This window comes from Rhineura floridana, chromosome 2 (genome assembly GCF_030035675.1).
Source record: "Rhineura floridana isolate rRhiFlo1 chromosome 2, rRhiFlo1.hap2, whole genome shotgun sequence".
Taxonomy (NCBI): domain Eukaryota; kingdom Metazoa; phylum Chordata; class Lepidosauria; order Squamata; family Rhineuridae; genus Rhineura; species Rhineura floridana.
The window spans coordinates 66915694-66937736 of NC_084481.1; the positions used below are offsets into that span (position 1 = coordinate 66915694).

The 22043-nt window shown below is 41.0% G+C and overlaps 1 long non-coding RNA gene across 1 annotated transcript; it reads left to right on the top strand.

Annotated features, from left to right (window-relative positions):
- The first annotated feature begins 15117 nt into the window (after nt 1–15117).
- On the top strand, nt 15118–21279 carry LOC133378165 (uncharacterized). Its single transcript, XR_009760892.1, has 4 exons — nt 15118–15399; nt 15811–15998; nt 18713–18847; nt 20834–21279. It is a non-coding gene; the product is annotated as an uncharacterized LOC133378165 (long non-coding RNA).
- Nucleotides 21280–22043: the final 764 nt, after the last annotated feature.

The window sequence follows — 22043 nt, forward strand, 5'->3', positions numbered from 1 at the left end:
AGCCAGTAAGCTTCATGGCTGAACAGATCTGGTGGGAGGTCCTAGTTATCATTTGTCTCTTTAACTTGGAAACATGTACATTTGTAATGCCTGATGGTAACATGGTACGTTCAGAGACTAATAGTTTGTCCCTAGAAAGGCCCCTTTTTTCAGTCCTTCATACAAAGTCCTATATTAGTATACTAATAGCATTAAATCTTTATCAGTGCTGTGTGTTTATTCTGTGCTATGTGTAAATGTCTTATTAGACATTTTTATGAGGGTTTCTGATGTTGGAGTATTATGTTGCATCTGTGTTTATATGGGTCTTCAGTATCTGAAAGTTTTATTTTCTCTGCATGTAAGCCCTGTGATGTGGAAGTATCCTTTAGTGTCATTTTTGTACACTATACACACTTCTTAACATATAAGTAAATTGTAGCTAAATTTTGTGAATGCCTTTTTTTGAGAAATGGAATTTTAACTCTTAGCCTTTCATCTACTGTCCTTGGCGTGCCTTGGTGCTCTGATACAATAGTGCCACGTGGCAATAAGGGGTTCTAAGATTAATTCTAGAATGCCTCCTGATAGCACAGTTAAGTATGTTGTGAGTGCAGGGAAAGGGCCTTGCATACATCTGCCTTGCATGCAGAGTGTCCCTCAAGTTCAGTCCCCATTGACATCTCCAGGTAGGAGAGGTGCTATCGGGGACTGAACCCAAGAGACCTTTGGGGAGAGACTCTGGAGAGCTGCTGCCAGTCAGTGTAGACAGTACTGGGCTAGATGGACCAATGGTCTGACCAGTATAAGGTCACTTTCTATGCGAGAGGAAAATCCTGATAGGGAACTGAAATGTTTATCCATCATTATTAAATATGGTTTTCTTGAGAATCACTTTTCTTGTTTGTTGCAAAACACCACTTTGACTTACCTTACATTCATCCAGGTGTTTGAAAAATTTCAAAATAAAACTCAATTGTCGTGTTGTGCAATCCTGTACATGCTGGACACAAAAGTAACCTGCATTGAGTTCGATGGGACTTATCAGGTAAGTTGATACCAGATTTCTGCCTAAGCTTATATGCATGCAAAAGAGTGAACCATGTACAAAGTTGGGGTTTTCCTTTGATGTGCCTTTTCTTTGCAGCAAGTTGCACAACTGATAAGGCAAACTGCACTTTGGTTTTATTTCTTAAAATCTACAGTTTTAATTTTACTTTTTAGTTTCAATGTTTTTCAAAAATAAAGTTAGCTTTCTTTTTTAAATGTGGCCTGAACCTTAAATAAACCTCTGGTTCTTCAGCATTTTTCTATTTCTGAAAGTATGCTGAGGATGTTTGGCTGTCTATGGCCCACAGTTACCAATGGTTATGATTTTTTCCTAATTGATACATATCAACAGTACTTAAGTATGTAATTTGATTTATCATCATCATCATCATTAAGATTTATATCCGCTCTTCTTCCCAGTAGGAGCCCAGGGCAGCATTATCATTAATACAGGATATGTTCTCACATTCTAGTAGAACCACCTTAATTCACATAAAGTTACATTTTTAAGTACAATGTATGAACAATCAAAGATACCCATGTTTGCCAGGCACATCAGGCAATTTAAAGGGTTTAGGTGCTGATTTATAGATGGTTAAAAAGAGTAAAATGGACATTATTCAAACATATTTGCACTTCTTATCTATATTATTAATGTCCTTTCGTTTTATTACATAGATGTGACTTCATAGTGAATAATGTTTAATGGAAATGAAATTGAGGGGGGAAATGATTTAATAAAGGTCAACTTTTATTTGTTTGATGGCCTATATATTAAAACCAAGCTTCTATGATAATTACCCTCTCTTTATGACACTATTTTAACCAGGCTTCATTTATGGATGGTTGTTTCATGAATGATTACTTACACAAATTGTGTTTTTATTTATAATTCCTAAAGCGCATTGTGTATTGACACCTTACTTTCTGTAAATACTCCATTGACTTTTTAAAGCTTTTTTCTTAATGAATTTTTATATTATATATTAATATATTTATATATTTATATATTAATACATTTTGATGTATGTGTAATATAGAAAGCAAGATCAGTGGGTTCTTCAAAGACTCTTTTATTAGTCAATGTTAAAAATTGGGTTATTATCATTGTAGTAATAATACCCAGGGAAAAACAAAAACGGGGGGGGAAGAGTAATAAGGTTTTAGATGTTTGGAAATATGTTTTAGTAGAAGCAGTTCTGCACTACAGATTGATTTGTTACAGCCAATTTGCCAATAAGCAAATTGCATATTCCTCATGCTGCAGCCATCTCTTGTATGTGGCCTTGATAATCCTTCTCTATCCTTGCAGCATGGACCATAATTCTGGTGATGTATGTTATCTGTAAAAAGATTAGCACACTGGAGGAATCTGCATTAAACCCCCCCTCAATAGAAAAACAAAATTACTGAATCAATTCAGTTTTGTGTTTTAGGTTCAAATATATCCCAAGAAAGCCATAAACATAAAATGCTTGGGTGATAAAATTAAGCATGACATCATTTGCAAGTTTAAAAAAAGTCTTATTGAGAAATTTTGCATTTTCAGTAAACAATACTGTATTGAAGCAAGGAACTCATCCGGGTCAGTAATATCCCACAATGTACATAACACCTACAAGAACAGTATTTGGGGTCTAATTGACCCCATAGTTATTTAAAACATAAAACAATTAACATATGTATAATATAATTACAGCAGTTACAGAAGTATAAGAGTGCAATAATAATGACCTGTGAATTGCATATCATAGAACTTGAACCCATAGCACATGATATCCAAGCAGCATAAGAACAATCACCAAATTAACAACAGCATGAGTTGGACAGACAAAATGGTTACATGAAACACATTACTGCTGTGATTTCCTGTCATCGCCAACAGAGAGGACATAAGAAGAGCCTGTGTGATCAGGCAAATGGGATCAGCCAGATGACTATGGGAAATCCTAAAGCAGGGCCTAAGTGCAACAGCACTCTCCCCACTTTTGATTTACAGCTGCCCTCTTCTCTGGGTGTCAATAGCAGGTCCTACCAATTTCGAAGCTGTGTCTCACAGGGTTGCCAGGTCAGAAGCATCTGAAACCCTGAGATTTTGGGGGCAGGTCCAAGTGATGTCATGGGGCAGGTCCAAGTGATGTTACAGGGTGGGTCCAAATGATGTCATTAAGCATGACACATTAAGCATCAACCACAGTTGCTTGGCGCATACAATTCATACAAAAACATTTATCTGATTGGAAATTAAGATAGAAATCTTAGCTAAAAGATGGAAACTGGGTAGGGAATATTTAATCTAGCCAATTCGCTTCTGGCAGAAAGGGTTCAAGTGCCCTCAGGCTAGGCCAGGCCAGTCACCAGAAGGCCATTGTAGAAAGAAAGGAGCCTAGTGTTTTGGAGATGTTAGATGGGAGCACTCAGGAGTATAGATGGATGCCCCCGAAGAGCTGCAATTCTAAACGCACTTACTAAGGGACTAAGCCCCATAGAACTCAACAGGACTTACTTCTCAGTAGATATGGTTTAGATTGTGTTGTTGGTAAAGCCTGACAAGGGATCCTCTGCAAAGATATCCATATTCAAGTAGGGTTGGCAACCCCCTGCCTGGAATGCCCTGCCCCTACCTTTTAACATCCAAATTTTGTTACAGATTTGACCCTTCACTTCAGAAAGAGGTCTGAGTAACGAGTAAGAAGATTCTCTACCCTTTTCTGTCTCGCCTGTGGGCTGCTATAAACTCACTTTATCAGCTAACCCAATTCAAGTGAATATAAGTGACAGAGAGAAAGCACACTTGATTTGGTCTACCTTCATAGGAAGCAGCTTGGGAACAACAATTGCAGCCACGCTGCCCAGTATGTGAATTCTCTTTTACCACTATTGCACAAGAAACAAACAACAAGGTGCATCATCAGTGGGTTTAAGAAGGTTGAACGGAGGGCATGGAACCACTGTTGTTGCTGCTATGGATGAAAGGGAGTGAGGATAAAGGTAAATGAAATGCAAACAGAAAAAGAAAAACAAAAGACAGTGATGATTTCTTAAATGCAATACCATACCAACCACAACAAGATTCCTATGAGTAAGGCAGAAAACTAAGCATCTCACAACCAGTCAGGATTCCTACCAAAAACCAAAAATATGAACAATGAAGAAATATTTCTAAAAGCATGAGTATCAAATATATTTATTATTTATACAAACTGTAAATATATTTATAGTGCAATCCTACGTTTATTTATTCAGAAGCAAGTCCCAATGTATCCAGTGGGGCTTACTCAAACAGGAACAGAACTGCAAACTCAAGTGATAAGCAACTTCATTCACACAACCCAAAATTCAGAATCATGCCACTTTAAGCTGTTTTGCAACTGTTCATACTTGTTTTTATGGTTATTGGATTTTAAAGAGATTTATTCTTATTGTGAGCTGCCTTAGTTTCCAGACTGTAACCCTACCTCACAGGGTTTTTGGAAAATTCCCATACACACACACACACACACACACTCTGGAGATATAAAAATACATACACCCCATATAATCGGCTATTGTCAAAACCAGTTGATCATTGCAGAACATTTTAAAAAATAAAATCAGTATTAGTTTCCTACATAATAAAAACAGTGTTACCTAAGTAAGCCCTGTCCAAGTGCTTTAAAAATAGGATTGGAGGGGAAGAGAAAGATATACAACACAAACACAGTTCTTTCCAATGTTCACTCAAAAGTCCCATCAATTTACAGAACAATCCTAACCATGTCTACTCAAAAGGAAGTCCTACTGAATTCAATGGGGTTTACTCTGGGTATGTTTACTCTGGAAAAGCAAGTACTGCATTAAAGCTTCAATTTGGGAAGTTTGCAAAACACTACCCTCTTCAAAATTTAAACTTGTCTGACTCCTACACACAAGAGAGAAAAAGACTGAAAGCTTACTTATTCAATCTGTGAGATATTCAGAAAAGCAGGAAAAAGCACATTTTCTGAGCCTTGGGCAAGTCACTGCCTCTCAGCCTCAAAGGGAGGCAATGATTACCGCATACCATGAAAACGCTGTTCATAGGGTCGCCATAAGTCGGAATCAACTTGAAGGCAGACAATTCAATTTGACTCTACATTTTTGGCTCTGTAATTCCTTATCAATCACAACTCTGATTTTTTATTGACTAAAAACCTGAAAGGGCAGGGATTAGAGCAGAACTTAGAGCAACTAAGAAGTTGTGGGGGGCTGACGTTTTGGTGTATATCTACCAGACCACCTAGAAACTTAATTTTTTAAAAAAATGAAAGTTGAAAGTCCAGAGATTAAGGTGAGTCACCCGGAGACCTGGAGGGGACCCCCAAAAAGCAGAGTCTCCGGCTGAAAAATGGAGGTCTGGTAACCGTAGTGTCTCTACTAGGCAGTCACATCTATTAAGATGTTCACAGCATCATGGGCTGTTGAGCTTACAACAATCATGTGATGATGCATTTGAAAATGCATGTGGACACCTTGAAAATACAGTCAAATGTAGCCCAATCATCAGTTACAGAACCGGGGCTTATCTGGCTCCAGAGTATCCCATTTGGTAACCGATTCAGGTCCAAACAGAGACCAGAACACTAATGCAGATTTAGAATTCACTAACAGGCAAAAAACCTTGCGGTTTAAGAACGTACCTATAGCCCACAGATATTTCTATCAAACTTTAAAAAGCACCTGGGAAGCAGGAGACCTGACCTCCGCTCTGAGATATTGGACTGCCCTACAAATTTGTCAGAATGCAAACACAATTTGGGTTGGTCTTTCACAGTCCAATCCACTTGCTGTGTAGCTTGCAAGAATTTGGTAACATGTGCCTCTGAGCATATGGTGAATGGTGGCAACACCTGCAGTGAGCCCAAATAATAGAAAGAAGACGTGCTGTGCTGAACTTGTTTTAGCAGGGAGGAAGCAACATTATTAAGACAGTTGATATAGTTCAGAGGGTCACTTTAAATATGTCTGATTTACTTTGCAATTTTAGTGAAGTTTCCTATAGATCAGGCCTGGTTAGTACTTGGATGGGAGACCACCAGGGAATACCAGGTGCTATAGGCTGAGAGAAAGGCAATGGTAAACTACCTCTGAATAGCTCTTACCATGAAAACCCTATGAATATATTCAAAAGATTCATAGGGTTGCCATAAGTCGTAATCGACTTGCAGGCATATAACAACAACATAAGCATAGGTTTGTACTAGCACCACTCTTAGTCTTTTTATAATAAGAATGCTATCAGCCTTGGATTTGTTGTCTGAAAAAAGGAAAATTACTGCCCTTTCTTTCCTTAGTATTTAACTGTCGAATCTTTTTTGAAAAGCAAAAGTGCTGCTATTGACATATCTAGATAGCTAGTCAAGGAATTCCAGGGTGATTTCTGGACTGTTTTTTCCTCCAGCATGAGAACAAAAGACAGGTTTTCCTTAATAATTCCCTGGCTAGTGGCATATTGGTGAAAAAGTTATCAGTTGTTACAGCTTGTCAAGAACCTTGTGAATGTGTAGTTAGTTTCTCAGTTATATTCTGGTCTTAATTTTGAGCTGCTAGAACATCGTCTGAAAAAACTTTTTTTCATTTTGGAATCACAAAACAGCTACAGTTCTAAGCCATACTTTGAGGATTTGGATGATATACTGCCTTATTGGGCATCTTCCACTGAATGGCAGACATTGTCCATCAGATGCAATGTTCTCAAATGGCACAAAGCACCATGAAATAGCATTGCAATTGGGGTCAAAATGACCCAAAAACCATGATGGGGGGAAGAAAACAGTTTTGGTGGGTAAAGAAAAAATGTTTTAAAAATTCACGCTTGTAAAGAGGCTTCGTAAATTTCTCATCCCCTAATACCATTTAAAGTGATGCTAAGAAAAGGGAGTAATTTGCATATTATGCAAATATTATCCTTCCACACTCTTACAATCATTTCTCACATGAACAGATTCAGATCTAAGTATCTACAGACATGAAGGGTAACTGAAATATTAAACAGGATGTTTATAAGGTCACTGATGTGCATAGTTTTCTCGGTTATCTCAGTTATTCCAAAAGTAGTAAGTTAACCACAAAAGTTGTAAGAATAAAAACATAGAATTTTCACTAGATGTTAGAGTGGGGCCCCTGAGACACCACATGGCAATTAAAAAGTCATCATCTACATTTATTTGTACGTATATCTCTTGCATGCCAAAATGGCTTTTACGTGCTTTTTGAGCATCCATCTTGCAAGCAGGAGGCCCAGGTTCAATCCCTGTCATCTCCAGGTAGGGCTGGGAGAGCTGCTGTCAGTCTGTGTAGACAATACTGAGCTAGATGGATACTTGGTATAAGATAAATACTTGGTATAAGGCAACTTTTTACAAACATAAAATACAAAATTCATACATAATTAAATCACACAGTAAAACAATTCATCAAAAACATTAAAAGCCCCCGTATTTAAAAAATACACTAAAACACTAAATACACTAAAAGCATAACTTTTGAAACAGTTAAAAGAGCTGTTAAAACAGCTGGATCGGGAAGTTCAAGTTCAGAGGAATGCTTGCCTAAACAGGTGTATCTTCAAGAGCTAGCAGAATGTCAATAGGGATTGGGCTTCTCATATTTCAGAAGGGAGGGCATTCCACAACACTGGTCCCACCAGTGAAAAAAACCATCTCTGTGTTACCACAAGCAGATAATCATGTTGTGGCGAAATTAGCCAGGTTCCATTTGCTGATCTTAATGCCATTACCGGGCAGTAGCGGAGAAAACAGTTTTTCAGGTAATAATAATTAAGGAATATCTGGATAATGAAATTGTGGAAGACTAATCCAAAGGTTTAATAAAAATTATTTTTGCTCCAGTGGTGCAATCAATTGTACCCTTGCAACACAGGGTACACAAAATGTAAAATGGCATTGGGCTATATTTATATAAGATACATTTTAAAGTAACATTTAGCTTGCTTGTTACTGCATGTAGCTAAGGCTCCCAATCTATATTCATGTACCTGTAGACATACCTAGGTATGCATAGGATGTATTTAACAGTAAGTTAGGTGTGATATGAGCTTCTTAAGTCATTCTTCTTGCTAGTATATCACACATGTTACTCCTATCAGAAAGGAAGAGGTTGTGTCTCCTATTTCTATGGCATTTTTTTGGCCCTTATTTGTCAATACCTCTTACATGTGCAGAATTATACTCTCCTAATACACTATTTGCATAAGTCTCCTAACTCCTGACCTAAAGGGTTGGAATCCAACAAAACTGTCCCATTTGTGCAAAAACCTCCCCTTGGGCAACAGAATGTGCCCTCTGTCTCACCTGCACCCACATGCCCCCCCCAAATCTTTTCTGAGGTTTCCCTCAACCCTCTCAAGCAGATTTGGGAGAGGGAGCAAGGGCCACACAGGAAGAGAAAGTTCCTTTGCACAAATCAAAGTCCTTGCATGAACATGGCCTCATTGAATACAACCCATACCTCTTAATCAGTTTAGGATGCTTGAGACTTCTTTATAAAATAAAAATGAAAAGAGGGTGTTTTCTTCAGTACTACTGTGGCCTTAGTTGAGCTAACTGGAACTTCCCCCCAGTTTCAAATTTACCATTCTTGGGCAAGGCGATTGAGCGGGTGGTGGCAAAGCAATTGCAAGCGCACTTGGAGGAAGCAGATTATCTGGACCCATCTCAATCGGGCTTCAGGCCTGGATATGGGACTGAAACAGCCTTGGTTGCCTTGGTGGATGATATGAGGAGGGCATGGGATAGAGGCGAATGCACCTTCCTTGTCCTCCTTGATCTCTCAGCGGCTTTTGATACCGTTGACCATGCTATCCTCTTGGACCGCCTACAGAGGTTAGGCGTAGGGGGCACTGTATTGCAGTGGTTCCACTCCTTCCTCTCTGGTAGGTACCAAAGAGTAGCATTGGAGGAGGTGTCGGATCCTTGGCCTCTCACTTGTGGGGTGCCACAGGGTTCCATCCTCTCTCCAATGCTGTTTAACATCTATATAAAGCCGCTGGGGGCAATCATGAGGAGTTTTGGGCTGTGGTGTCATCAATATGCGGATGACACGCAGCTCTATCTCTCATTTAAATCTTCACCAAGGTTGGCTGTAGGAACCCTGTCCAAGTGCCTGAAGTCGGTGAGTGGCTGGATGGGAAGGAATAAGCTGAAGCTGAATCCAGACAAAACCAAGGTACTGTGTGTGGGAGACAAGGGAGGGTTAGGGGATATTGACCTGGTGCTCAATGGGGTACATTTGCCCCTGAAAGACCAGGTCCACAGCCTGGGGGTCATCCTTGATTCCCAGCTGTCCATGGAGGCTCAGGTTTCGGCTGTGAGCCGGGCGGCGCTGTATCAACTCCATCTGATACGGAGGCTGCGCCCCTACCTTCCCAACTATCTGTTCCCACCAGTAGTACATGCCCTGGTCACCTCTCACCTAGACTACTGTAATGCGCTCTATGTGGGGTTACCCTTGAAAATGGTCCGGAAGTTGCAACTGGTACAGAACGCAGCGGCTCATCTGATTAAAGGCAGCAGCCGGCAGGATCACATCACCCCAGTGCTAAAAGAGTTGCACTGGTTACCGGTTGCTTACTGAGCCCAATTCAAGGTGTTGGTTCTGACCTTTAAATCCCTATACGGTTTCGGACCAGTCTATCTAAAGGAGCGCCTCCAGCATCGTCAGGGATGCCGCTCAACAAGATCAGCCTCAGAAGACCTTCTCTCGATCCCACCGGTTAAAACAGCCAGACTGGTGAGGACCAGACAGAGGGCCTTCTCAGTAGTGGCCCCCACCCTGTGGAATTCTCTCCCAAATGATCTCTGCCATGCCCCTTCAATGATGAGCTTCCGCCGGACTTTAAAGACCTGGTTTTTCAGACAAGCCTTTGGATTGGGTTAAGTTTTTACTGTCGGTTTTTTATATTTTAATATTGTAATGTGTAATGTATTTTACTTGTACGTCGCCCAGAGTGGCTAGACAACCAGCCAGATGGGCGACTAATAAATATAATATAATAATAATAATAGCCTAACTCAGAAGTAGAGATGAAGAAGTAGAGATGAGAACTAACAAACTGAGACTCAATCCTGACAAGACTGAGATGCTGTTGGTGGATGGTTTCTCTGATCGGATGGTGGATATATACCCTGTCCTGGATGGGGTTACACTCCCCCTAAAGGAACAGGTGCGTAGTCTGGGAGTCATCTTAGACTCTTCCCTCACACTTGAGGCTCATGTAGCCTCGGTGGCCCGGAATGCGTTCTACCAACTTCGGTTGGTAGCCGAGCTACGTCCCTATCTGAGTAAGGAGGACCTCACATCAGTGGTACATGCTATGGTAACCTCGCGTCTGGACTACTGCAATGCGCTTTACGTAGGGCTACCTTTGAAGACGATTTGGAAGCTACAGCTAGTGCAAAATGCAGCGGCCAGACTGCTAACAAGAACTAAGCGGTCTGAGCATATAACACCTGTGCTAGCCCGTTTGCACTGGCTTCCAATATGCTTCCGGGCCAGATTCAAAGTGTTGGTACTTACCTATAAAGCCTTATACGGCGTGGGACCACGATATCTGTCGGAATGCCTCCCCCGATATGAACCGGCCCGTACACTACGGTCTACTACGAAGGCCCTCCTCCGGGTTCCGACTCATAGGGAAGCCCGGAGAGTGGTGACAAGATCTAGGGCCTTCTCAGTGGTGGCCCCCGAACTATGGAATGGTCTCCCCGAGGAGGTGCGCCTGGCACCGACACTATCATCTTTTCGGCGCCAGGTTAAAACCTTTCTCTTCTCTGAGGCATTTTAATTCCTGTTAATTCTAAATTATTATATTTTGATTTTAGACTGTACAGTTTTTGTACAGTTTTGTATTGTGATATACTGTATTGTGATATTTTTATTGTATTTTTAATGTTCACCGCCCAGAGAGCTGTTGCTAGTCGGGCGGTATATAAGCTTAATTAATTAATTAAATAAATAAATAAAGTAGCTGGGTGAATGAGTGTGTATTCAAGTCAATGGAACTGGGGAGTAGAGTGTCTCTGTCATAATTGTGCATCATTATATTTCATGATGACAGCCAGTGTGGTGTAGCGGTTAAGGTGCTGGGAGACCAGGGTTCGAATCCCCACACAGCCATGAAGCTCACTGGGTGACCTTGGACCAGTCACTGCCTCTCAGCCTCAAAGGAAGGCAATGGTAAACCCCCTCTGAATATCACTTACCATGAACACCGTATTCATAGGGTCGCCATAAGTTGGAATCGACTTGGAGGCAGTACATTTACATTTTATATTTCATGATATCCAAGGTTTATCATTAAAACAAAAGAAATGGCAGTCTTGACTATATTTTAATCTCAAGGTGGTGTACAATGATACCATAAAATACAAAGCAAATATAATCAAAATCATTAAAATAAATGATCAGGCAGACAGTAAAAAATATCCCATAATGACTGGCATCAGCAGGCAGCAACAGCCAGGGTAAAAAGAAAAAGTTTTCAGCATGTGCTGAAATTGTGTCACTGTTGCACCACTGGGGGAGGAAAACCTTTCCAGAGAGTGGGTGCCACCACAGTAAAGGCTCTCTTCCCTGTTGTCTAAAGGCTGTGGCACAACAAGGAGGGCCTCTGTAGATGTTCTTAGTAACCAGTCAGGTTGGTCTGGCTTTCTCTCAGACAATCTGGTCCCAAGTTGTTCAGGGCCTTGTAGGTTAATACCAACACCTTAAACAAATCAGCAGCCAGTGGTGCTGCATGTCATGGCTAGGCACATCACTCAGTTAACTAAACTGCTGCATTCTGTGCTTGCTGCAGGTTCCAAACTAATGTTAAGGGCAGCCCCATATAGAGGCATTTCAATAAGCGACTCTCAAGGTCACCAGTGTGTGGGACACTGTAGCAAGTTGCCTCTTGCTACATAAACCATACTGAAGAATATGTATGATTCGGCCTCTTATATAAAACATCTTAAATTATACTGCAGCAGTAACTCACCTGCTGGGAGGTCAGAGAAGCATCTCTCCACCACCACATCATCTGCAACTGTTACTGCCTCAAGCCTGAATATGTGATCTTGTAACTTATTGCTATGTAGAGCCCTTCAGAGGCACAATGTATGTGGCAAAATGCACCAAACTTCCAGCTCCCAAGTCAGAGTAGCCCCCAAAATGCACGATTAGGTCATTCCTGCTATAAATGTTTGACCACAGTCCAAACTGCCTAACTCCCATTTCAACTCCCATTGAGTTAAGTAGCAAAATTAGGCATGCATTTAAAGCAATCACATTGAAATCAATGGGATTGTGGCTAGTCTGCTAACCTAGACTGGGTTGTGTTTACAGCATAGCTCCAGGATGGTCTGTGGCTTTGCTAAGGACTGAAGTACTGCACACACACACCCAGCATGGCTGGATGATTCTACTCTATTGTCAACTGCCCCCCTTGCAAACACAGCAATGGTGGTATAACACTGTACTGAAAAAGGTTTTGCTTAAAGCATAATGGGAATGCTTAAGAGGCATAATGGGACTGGAATAGGCCTGGTCTGGGAACACACTATGAAGCATTCTAAAGGCATGTCACATGCTGCAGAGCCACCTACTTCAGCACTACTTATTTTCAGTACCTACCTGATGTTACTAACCTGCTTTGATGGGATTGCAACTGATATGGAATATAGGGCTTATCCACATGGGAGCATTTCTTTGTAGCAAATACACTGCTTTTACTGTCCTAATAAATTTGCAAGGTTCACACTTTCTGCTCAATGTAGCTTCTAATCTGTTGTTTTTCATTCACACAAGTAGGCATACCTCTGGAAAGGATTAGTGTCACTGTTTCCTTGTGGCCCTGCCCTCTAATTTTACATTTTTTACTCCCTCCGGTTGCTCAGTTGCTGGGCATGTGCAAATATTTTTGACCTGCGCAGTATTTCCACTCCCTTCTGCCCCCACCACTTCCTGAAGTTTGGCGGTTGAAAAGAAGATAACTCACAGGGACCTTCTTTCTCTGCTGCGCCTTGCTTTTTCTGAGTTAATTTTTCCATGCTGGAAGAACAAATCAATATAATATCAATATTTTAAATAAAATATCAATATTTGAGAAAATATCAATATGTTTGAGGTGACTTTTTTTTAAAAAAAAAACCACTTTAGATTTTTTAGGGAAAAAAATTGGAAACCAGGTGTGGAGAGGTTACTTCAAAATTCTCTATGGAAATATAAAGAATATGAGAAAGAATGACAAAATTCAATGGCAATTCCCATCGCTAGTTACAAGGAGTGAAGGAAGTTTACTCAGGAAGAAAGGGAGGGAAAAATGGAGGGCTGCAGCAAACTGTAAAGGGGAGAGGACAGAGCAGTTGCAAGTTGCTGGATAAACCACTGGAAACAAAATGGAATTTGTGGGAGAGTTAAAAAAGGTAAAGGTGTCCCCGCACTTTTAGTGCGAGTTGTTTCCGACTCTTAGGGTGACGTCTTGCGACGTTTACTAGGCAGATCGTATATATGGGGTGGGATTGCCAGTTCCTTCCCCGGTCTTTCCTTACCCCCCACCCCAGCATATGCCGGGTACTCATTTTACCGACCACGGATGGATGGAAGGCTGAGTGGACCTCGACCCCTTTTACCAGAGATTCAACTTCCTCCTTCCGTTGGAATCGAACTCCTGCCATGAGCAGAGCTTCAGCTGTGTTACTGGAGAAAGGGGGAGTAGTTGAAAGTGACGATTCACCCGCCCATTAAAAACCAATGGAGCAAACCATCTGCAAAGACGTGTGGAGTGGATTGGAGCCGTATTGTTCTAAACTTTTTGTATTATCAGCAGATTGGTTTAGTACAGATTTACAGGGGGGAAACTGCATGATAGCATCTCTTTGCCAGTGACATCATGTGAACCATGAGAATTAAAAAGTGTGAGTAGCACCAAACACACACCAAACCACTGTGTAGATGAGACCATTGTGTGCTAGATATGCTTCAGTTGACTTACGGCTTCACACAGTTTAGGGTTGCCGGACTCATGGCCTGAGAATGATTCTGTATGTTTAAGAGAAGAGAAAATTCAGCCAAGTGCAGGTTTTCTTGCAACACTGTAATGGGTAGAACCACAAGGTGAAATTCTCCCTTCCCCTGCACAACTTTTAAAGATGGTCTTCTGTATCTTTAAAAGTTGTGCAGAGGGAAGAGAGAATTTCACCTTGTGGTTTTTCCCATTACAGTGTTGCAAGAAAACCTGCACTTGGCTGAATTTTCTCTTCTCTGAATAAGATACAGAATCATTCTCAGGCCTTGATCCTGGCACCCTAACACAGCTATGGTAACTGCATGTAAAGCAATGCTTACCAAAGGAGTAAGAACCAGTTAATATTCCTATGAACAGTTATATTAGAGCAGGGGTAAGCAGAAGCTAGATGAGGATCTGCAGGTAATAGATTTGGGTGATTTGCAGCAGATCAGCAAGGATGCCTGATTCCCACTTGTTTAACAGCAACAACTAAAGAGTCTCCCCTCCCTGCCCCAAAAAAATAGGTTGCTGAAAAATAACGTTGAGGCGAAAGCAGGAGTGCATTTTGGGGTGACAGTATCCAGCTGGGATACTCTTCTTGCTTTTACAACAGGGCCTGTGAACTTGGTTTTAGTAGGGATTACAAATTCCTGGGCTGAACACGTCCTCAGAGGCACCCTAGCTTCTTAGCTTCTATCCGCAGGGGCCGGCCGCTCATTTACACGTGGCACCGTTTGGCGGACCTAAGGGTTGTAGTAGTTCCTACAAGGCTGCCCTCTGCCCTCCCCCGTATTAGAGAGCTTCTAACTTTTTAAAGTGCAGTTTGAAGCCACTGTCTACTTGTCCTGCAGCACCGAAGAGGTAATACATCCTCGTTAAGCTGCTTTTCTCTGGTCACTTCTTTTCGGCCTGTCAAGCATATCTGGAGTTTTGGCCCCTCCGAGGTAAGAAACCTCTTCTGCTGAGTCACTCAGCGGGTCCAAAGCCTACCTGTCAATTTGCAATGAAAATGGCTATCCTGCAATGAATGCAGAAACGCTGCATCCCTCTTTTCCCGGATCCTTTCCAGTTTACAAATTCTCCACCGAACAGAACGAGCTGCCTTTGCTCCCGTTTACACCCTAGCTCTACATCCTCTCCCGCAAATCTCCTTCCTGCTTCCGTGTGGGCTTCTACGGCTGGGACTAGACGGTTCGCTACTATCCCCAGGAAGGAACCAGCAAGCAACCGGATCTCTCCAACTAGATATCTTCTCCCCAACCCAGATCCCCAGCTGGGATCTACGGACGGCTGACGAGCGCTTTTCCTCCTCCTCTGTGTCACACAGGACTCCCTGGCTCTGATTTGTAGGGCTTTCCATTCACAGCGTTTTTTTGTTGTGTTAAATGTCTCTTCCTAAGTAATAGATATGATTTATGCGGACACCCAAGCTGGAGGATGGCGGCTTCCGTGATTAATCAGTGAAATTCCCATCCTCTGGCATCTCTCTCTCCCTCTCTCTCTCTGACTGCCCCTCTTGCGTGATGTAAGATCAGACGTACTCTGCATTGAGAAGTCGAGACACACAAGCTGCTCTCACACACATCCACCTCGTAATCCTGCTGAACGCAGGGGAGCAGGCAGGCGGGCGGGCAGCCTGGGCTCCTGGAGCAGAATTTCCCCGTGGCATTTGCAAAGCACGCTGCTCTCTTGCATGCCAGCGGGCCAGCCACCTTCCTCGTCGCTGCTGCTGCTGAGTGACTTTTTTTTTTTTAAAGGAAAGGTGCAGCCGAGGAACGGCGGCGTCTTAAAGAGGGCGAAGGCAAAGACGACGAGGGAGCTTGGAGCAGAGGAGGAGGAAGACGCGCCGCTCCGCCGACCATGCCCGAGTTTCTTCTTTTCGCCGTCCTAACCGTCTCGGGATTATTTCCTATTGCTAAGGTTCTGGCAGTGGGAGCTGGCGGAGGTAAGGTGTTTTACTTGGATAGCTCAGTTTCTCTTCTGTGTCTCCCCCCTCCCTCCTTTTTTTAGGGGGGGGGCAGCTATGTCTTTGGAGAAAGTGGCTCAAACTTGCTGAGAACTCCTGCAGTCCAGCTGTCCCTGGGAGAACCTTGCGCTGAACTCGCTCTGCTTCTGCTTCCAAAAAATCCCGATGGGCTGGGATCGAGATGGGGGGGGAGAGAGAGAGGTTTGCTTGTTTGCATGCATGCACTCCTCGAGCAAAATCTTTCTCTAGCCAGAAGCGTTGACTTGGCTGCGTCTCTGCAGATGGTGCGGTTGGATTTCAGTGGTGGGGGCTAGTTGAGCTTCGCTCGGCTGGTGTCTTTCTCCTTCTCTACTAGAGCCCCATGGAAAATCCGTTTAGATGACAACTCTCTGGCTTCCAGGCTTCCCTTAGCTTTTATATTATTATTATTATTATTATTATTCGCTCTCTCCAAAACTCCCTGCAAGAGGCGACCTGGGATGCTGGCATTCTCTCTCCCGCTCCTCCAGCGCTGCTTCCCCGCCAGTAAATTAGCTCTTGAGCTGCTCCTCTGCGCAGGGGGACGACAGTAGGTCATAAACTTATTTCCCTGGCTTTTGCTAAGGTTCATGAAGCCTTGCAACCGCCGGGGGTTCCTCCTGTGCTATTCTCAAAAATCCGTATGCAGGCGAGACTTTCTCGCTGTTGTCCTTTCTCAGTCGGAGATACTAATAGTAATAGCAGGCTAATTTAACAGCCTGATCTGGAGTTAACGTAGTTATGTGGAAGGAAGGTCCGTGTCGCTTCCAACCGCCCAGCATTGCAAGGTTTAATATCACTATAATACATTCAAGCAGGGATTTTTGAATGAGGAGGTTGGGAAACTGCCTTCCACTGTTATCCTCTTCGTGATAGTTTAGTAACACCAAGATCCTGAGGAGTTAATTTGGCAATCCCAGTGGATTACAGTGGGATTTATTTCCAAGTCTATTTAGGATTGCAGCTTTCAATGGGACAGGAAACATGTTTTGGATAGCCATCTTGCACCTAGATTATTTGCACATTTACTTGGGAGTTGTGCCATTGTTTTCTGTGGAATTTGCTCTGAAGAAAATGGTTGTGTTTTTTTAAAATAAAATAAAATGGGACATGACACATGACATTTCAGAAGATGTCAGAAGACAGCCCCATTAAGGTGGATCATGCTGCAATCCTAATCCCACTTGTTTAGGAGTAAACCCCATTGAATTCAATAGAACTTGAATAGTAGTAGACATGGTTAGGATTGCATAAACGCTTGGGAGTGTGTATTGCTGAAATCATCTAAACCTGCTGTGGAACCAATCTGTTTAGGTTCTGTTTTACACATACAAATGCACACATAAAAATTAAGCCTAGGTTAGGTAAACTTTCTATCAAGAGTATATACTGTTTTGATACTTGGTAAATTGTTATCAAATACTGTGGCATTCAGTGAAATGTCCAGAATAATCCATGTCTGCTGATCAGCAAAGGGTTAACAGAGCATGCTATGAAAACTCAAGGAGTATTCTAAAATTATTATGAGTGGAAGGACCTACACAAATGCTGTAGGCTGAAATCCTAGTCTCCCTTACTGCTGTGAATAAGCCCCACTGTACTTGGTGAGACTTGCTTCTTAGTAGCTGTGCTATAGAATTGTGCTGTTAAATGGAACTGTGCTCCCCAGGTAAATGAGGAGAAAGTGATGGATGTGTTTATATGACAGCCATTACCTATTGGTCTAAAATTATGGCTTTACAGTCAGGCAAAAAGAAAAGGCAATAACAGTGAGCGATGCATTTCTCTGATATTCTCAGAACCTGACATTGCAAATCTATCCAATACTAATTGAAGGTTTAGTGAAAGTACAAGTTGTTCAGCAGCATAACTTTGCAACTATTGGCTAGTTATTGCTTTCAAAGTAAACTCTAAATTCGCTCCTTTTTATCAGTTTTCACTAAGTAGTTTAGTGTCCATGCAGGGCTAAATCAAACTATCCAATAATACATAATACAACAAGGTTTGTTTGTTTTTTGGTATTCAGCATTAGGATGCTTACTTATCTTATGCATGCCTACTCAGAGGTACCTCCTATTGAGTTTAATGGGGCTGACTCACAGGGAATTGGGCACAGGGTTGCTGCTTAGATAGCCTTCTGGTACTCTACTAAGTGTGCAAACATCTCAGTTGTAAATATATTTCCTTGAAGGTAAGGCCCGTTTATATCGATGATAATTACCAAATAAATATATTTGGAACCAGATTCTATTGGCAGTAATAGAAAGTAGATGTTTGTTGGAAGCAGATTATTTCAATCTTATTACCTAATCAACAAACCAGATTTCAGTTGATTTGTTATACCCTTTCTTTATATTCATTACTTGAAGCATCTATGGTTTGTTAATTTGAAATGAGGGTTTTTTTTAAGGCTACTGCTTTTTTTTCTGAAAGGGGTCTTGTTACTTTAAAAGCAGTATAGTAGGCAGAAATTCATAGGTGAGGGTATGCCTTTCACTGCCTCTCTATGCCAGAAAGTTTATATGCTGCATTTCTGCCCACCATGCTGCATTTGAAAGACCAGAAGTTCTGAAAAGTGGCAATACTGTAGTAAACATGTTTAAGATCAGCTTACTCATAGGTCCTGTTTGTTTTGATGTCTTCCTGTTTTCCTTTTGATTCATTAACCACTGAAGCCAAAGACTGAAGATTAAAAGTTTAAGAGGTAACTGATGTCCCAGTAACTGGCTTGAGGTTCATTTGCGCTAATGAAGGAAGGCAATTGTTTTATTATTTCTTGGACAAAGAGGATAAACTACGTTCATTTCCAGGTGAACTTTATTTGTTTTATTTATTTTAGTTATATGCCTAATAATAATAAAAAGGACAAGTAAGATTCCTTCATTTTGTTGTAGTGGCTGGCTTGATATATACATGATTTATATTTTCTTCTTCATAGTTCAAAAACTCAAGAAGGTTAGTGGCCAGCATGATTCAAATGATATATCTTGTTTCAGAATGGATACAAAGAAAATCCCATTGATTTGGATAGTTTCCTAAACTGTGCAAGCCTCAAAGCAAGCAAGAAATGAGAAAGCATTGAATATTGTGATATCTGGTTTACAAAGAATTAGACTACCATTCAAAATGTAATTGTATAGGAAATTGAATTTACATTGTAAAATCTTTTTTTTCGCTCTGCAGACCAGATATCAAATTGTTTATTGCCTGTTTAAAACTCATTTGAACAAGTACAAATGGTTTTAGATATGCTATTTTGGTCCCTTGTTTCTGCTGTAATTGAACTACCAAGCCTGTTAGGTCAATTTCCCAGCTGGCTATCAAAAATTAAATAGGTGTTAAATAGGGGGGGGGAAGCATTGAATGGCTGACTGTCCAAAGGAAAAAGAAAAGTAACACTCTGGCCTTCAAATATGTCTGCAATTGAAAAGTACTAGATAGAAAGGAAGGAAAAACAGGTAAGTAACACACCATCTCCAAAGTCTAAAACCTGAAAGTTATGTATGGTTCCTGTCAGATCAGTGAATGGTATCTCATCCTTAGACAGCTTATCCTGAGAGAACTTTGGCTCCCAATTCATCTTTTTTCTAGTGTGCATTCAAAAATTTCTCAAGCTTTGCTTTAAAGTCTCACTGGATTTCAGCTACTATAGGTTGGAACCATTAATACATACACATGGAATATAAGTGCTTTTGCAAACCTTCTGTATAAACTAACATGAAAGTCCATACTCATTGTGTGGGAGATTAGTGGATACCAGGTTTTTTTTTTTACAAATTTAAGCTTAGCTTTGGTATGTTATTTTTGTGTTCGTCAGTTATTTTATAATGATTTAGTGCTGTTCGATAAGTACTATGTCACTTTAAGTTACAATCAATTTAGTCCAAAAAAAGACAACGTTCCTGTAAATTTTATCCACCAAATCAGATTCACTTAGAATCAACTAGCTCATCATATCACTATGCCATGTCAGATCAAGGAGAAGTACAGTGCAAATTAAGAATTCAGACATTGTATTTAAATGCATCATATGTTCTCAGCCTAAAAGTGATTCAGAACATAGGAGTGCCTGATGTGACATTTCTTTGTCATCTAACATTTTATATGCATTGCAAAAAACATTTGAATGTTTTTTTTCACTGTAAGAAGTTGTAATTTTAACATCAGTTCTTTATGGCAGGTTGCAGCATACCCAAACAAAAACACAATAAGCTACAGTTAGGAATGGATTTGTGGTGGTAATAATGGGAAGGGATGGCTACATTAAGAAGGCTTGGGGAAAAAATAAAAAAGATTCGGGAAACGGAAGATACTAATCTCATTCTTTTCTATGAGAACTAAGATTGACTTGTAATTTGGAAGCAAAAAAAAATTTTTAGTCAGAATTTCTTAATGAAAATTTCTCTTTCTATGTTACATACTTAGCAGCTATAGCATAGCACCTGATCACATCTCATCATTAATAACTTGATGATCACTGAAACTGGGTAACAGACATATCTGAGATAACGAGTTGTCATTGCCTCACAAGGTAGTATTCTTACATTGGCACTGCTCTTGGAGGTCGCTGATTCATAGCGTCGCCATAAGTCGTAGTCGACTTGGAGGCACATAACAACAAATTTGTAGGGGTGACACAGTCAGAGAAATTATTTGTTGATTAAAGCAATCACCCTATATACAATGTAGAAGTTATGTAACTAAGGTTTTCTCTAAAAAATTGCAGAATATTAACAGAGGTTTCTTTCTAGCTGAGAGTTGGAGAGATTTTCAGATATGGACATTCTTCATTTTAGGAATGGCACTTTCACTTCAAAATCCTATCAACCACTATGTTGATATCATGGCAGAAAGGCTTGGATGTAGACATTGCTGAGCTGGCACAACAGAGCAACCTGTCGCATTGTTTTGTCAGCTAACATGGGTCTCAGACCTTCCATTGATACCACATTCACTGCAATGAAATGGGTCCTCAGCCCAGCCGGGCACTGCTGTGCTACTCAAAGGGCTCTGCTATGCTCTAATGAGAGGAGACTAGAGACTCTTATTTGGATGGGTTCTGAAGGTATTCAAAATGGTAACCAAACATCTATGATGAAAATTTGAAAAGTGTTCATGAAAAGGCCATGGCTTGTCAACTTTTACCTAACCTTTTCACTATTACTGTACTACTGCGTGCCATATTTATTTACTTAACATTTTTCAAATGGTGAACAATAAAATTGACAAATATATTTTAAAAGGGTCTGGAGTATGTGTATGTGTATGTGTGTATGTATGGGAGGAGGCAGTCCTTCAGGTAAGCTTTTGAAGATGCTTAGGGCTTTTAAGGTTAAAACCAACATGCTGGTATCATGCAATTACAGACTCCTCAAGATTATTGGTATACAGTAGGGCCCCGCTTACCGGCGCTTCGCTTTCCGGCATTCCGCTAATGCAGTGGCTTTCAATTAGGGGAAATCCCCCGTTTTAAAGCTGCTTTTGCACCATTTTCACATCATTTTCGCGCGATGCGCCCCATTATCCTCAATGGGTTCTGCTTTATGGCGATTTTCGCTTTATGGCGGCAGTCTGGAACGGAACCTGCTGTATAAACGGGGCCTGCCTGTATCAGATATTTTGAGTGCCTTTGCCCAACATTTCAGAAATAAATGCAGTTTCCAGTGAAGTCTGTTAGCTTTTAATGCAATCAGATATGTTGCTACTAGAATTATTGCATTCAACTCAGAAATGACTCTTTATGGTTGGTGGCTGACTGTTGTTCTTTGACAACGGGTTGTATAGCTTTCTAACTGGGAACAATTAATTTGGTTGTTTCTGGTGTTACCTTCAGTATAATCTGTTCAAATCAAACCATCTCTCCTGCAAGCAGCATCCTCATACTTGTGAGAGGCATTACACTGTCAGACATAACACACTGTACAGTGAAACAGACAGATGTTATACCAGCAAGATGTCTTTGCCACATAACTCAAGCCTTTTCACACAATTATTTCTTTTTCTTAT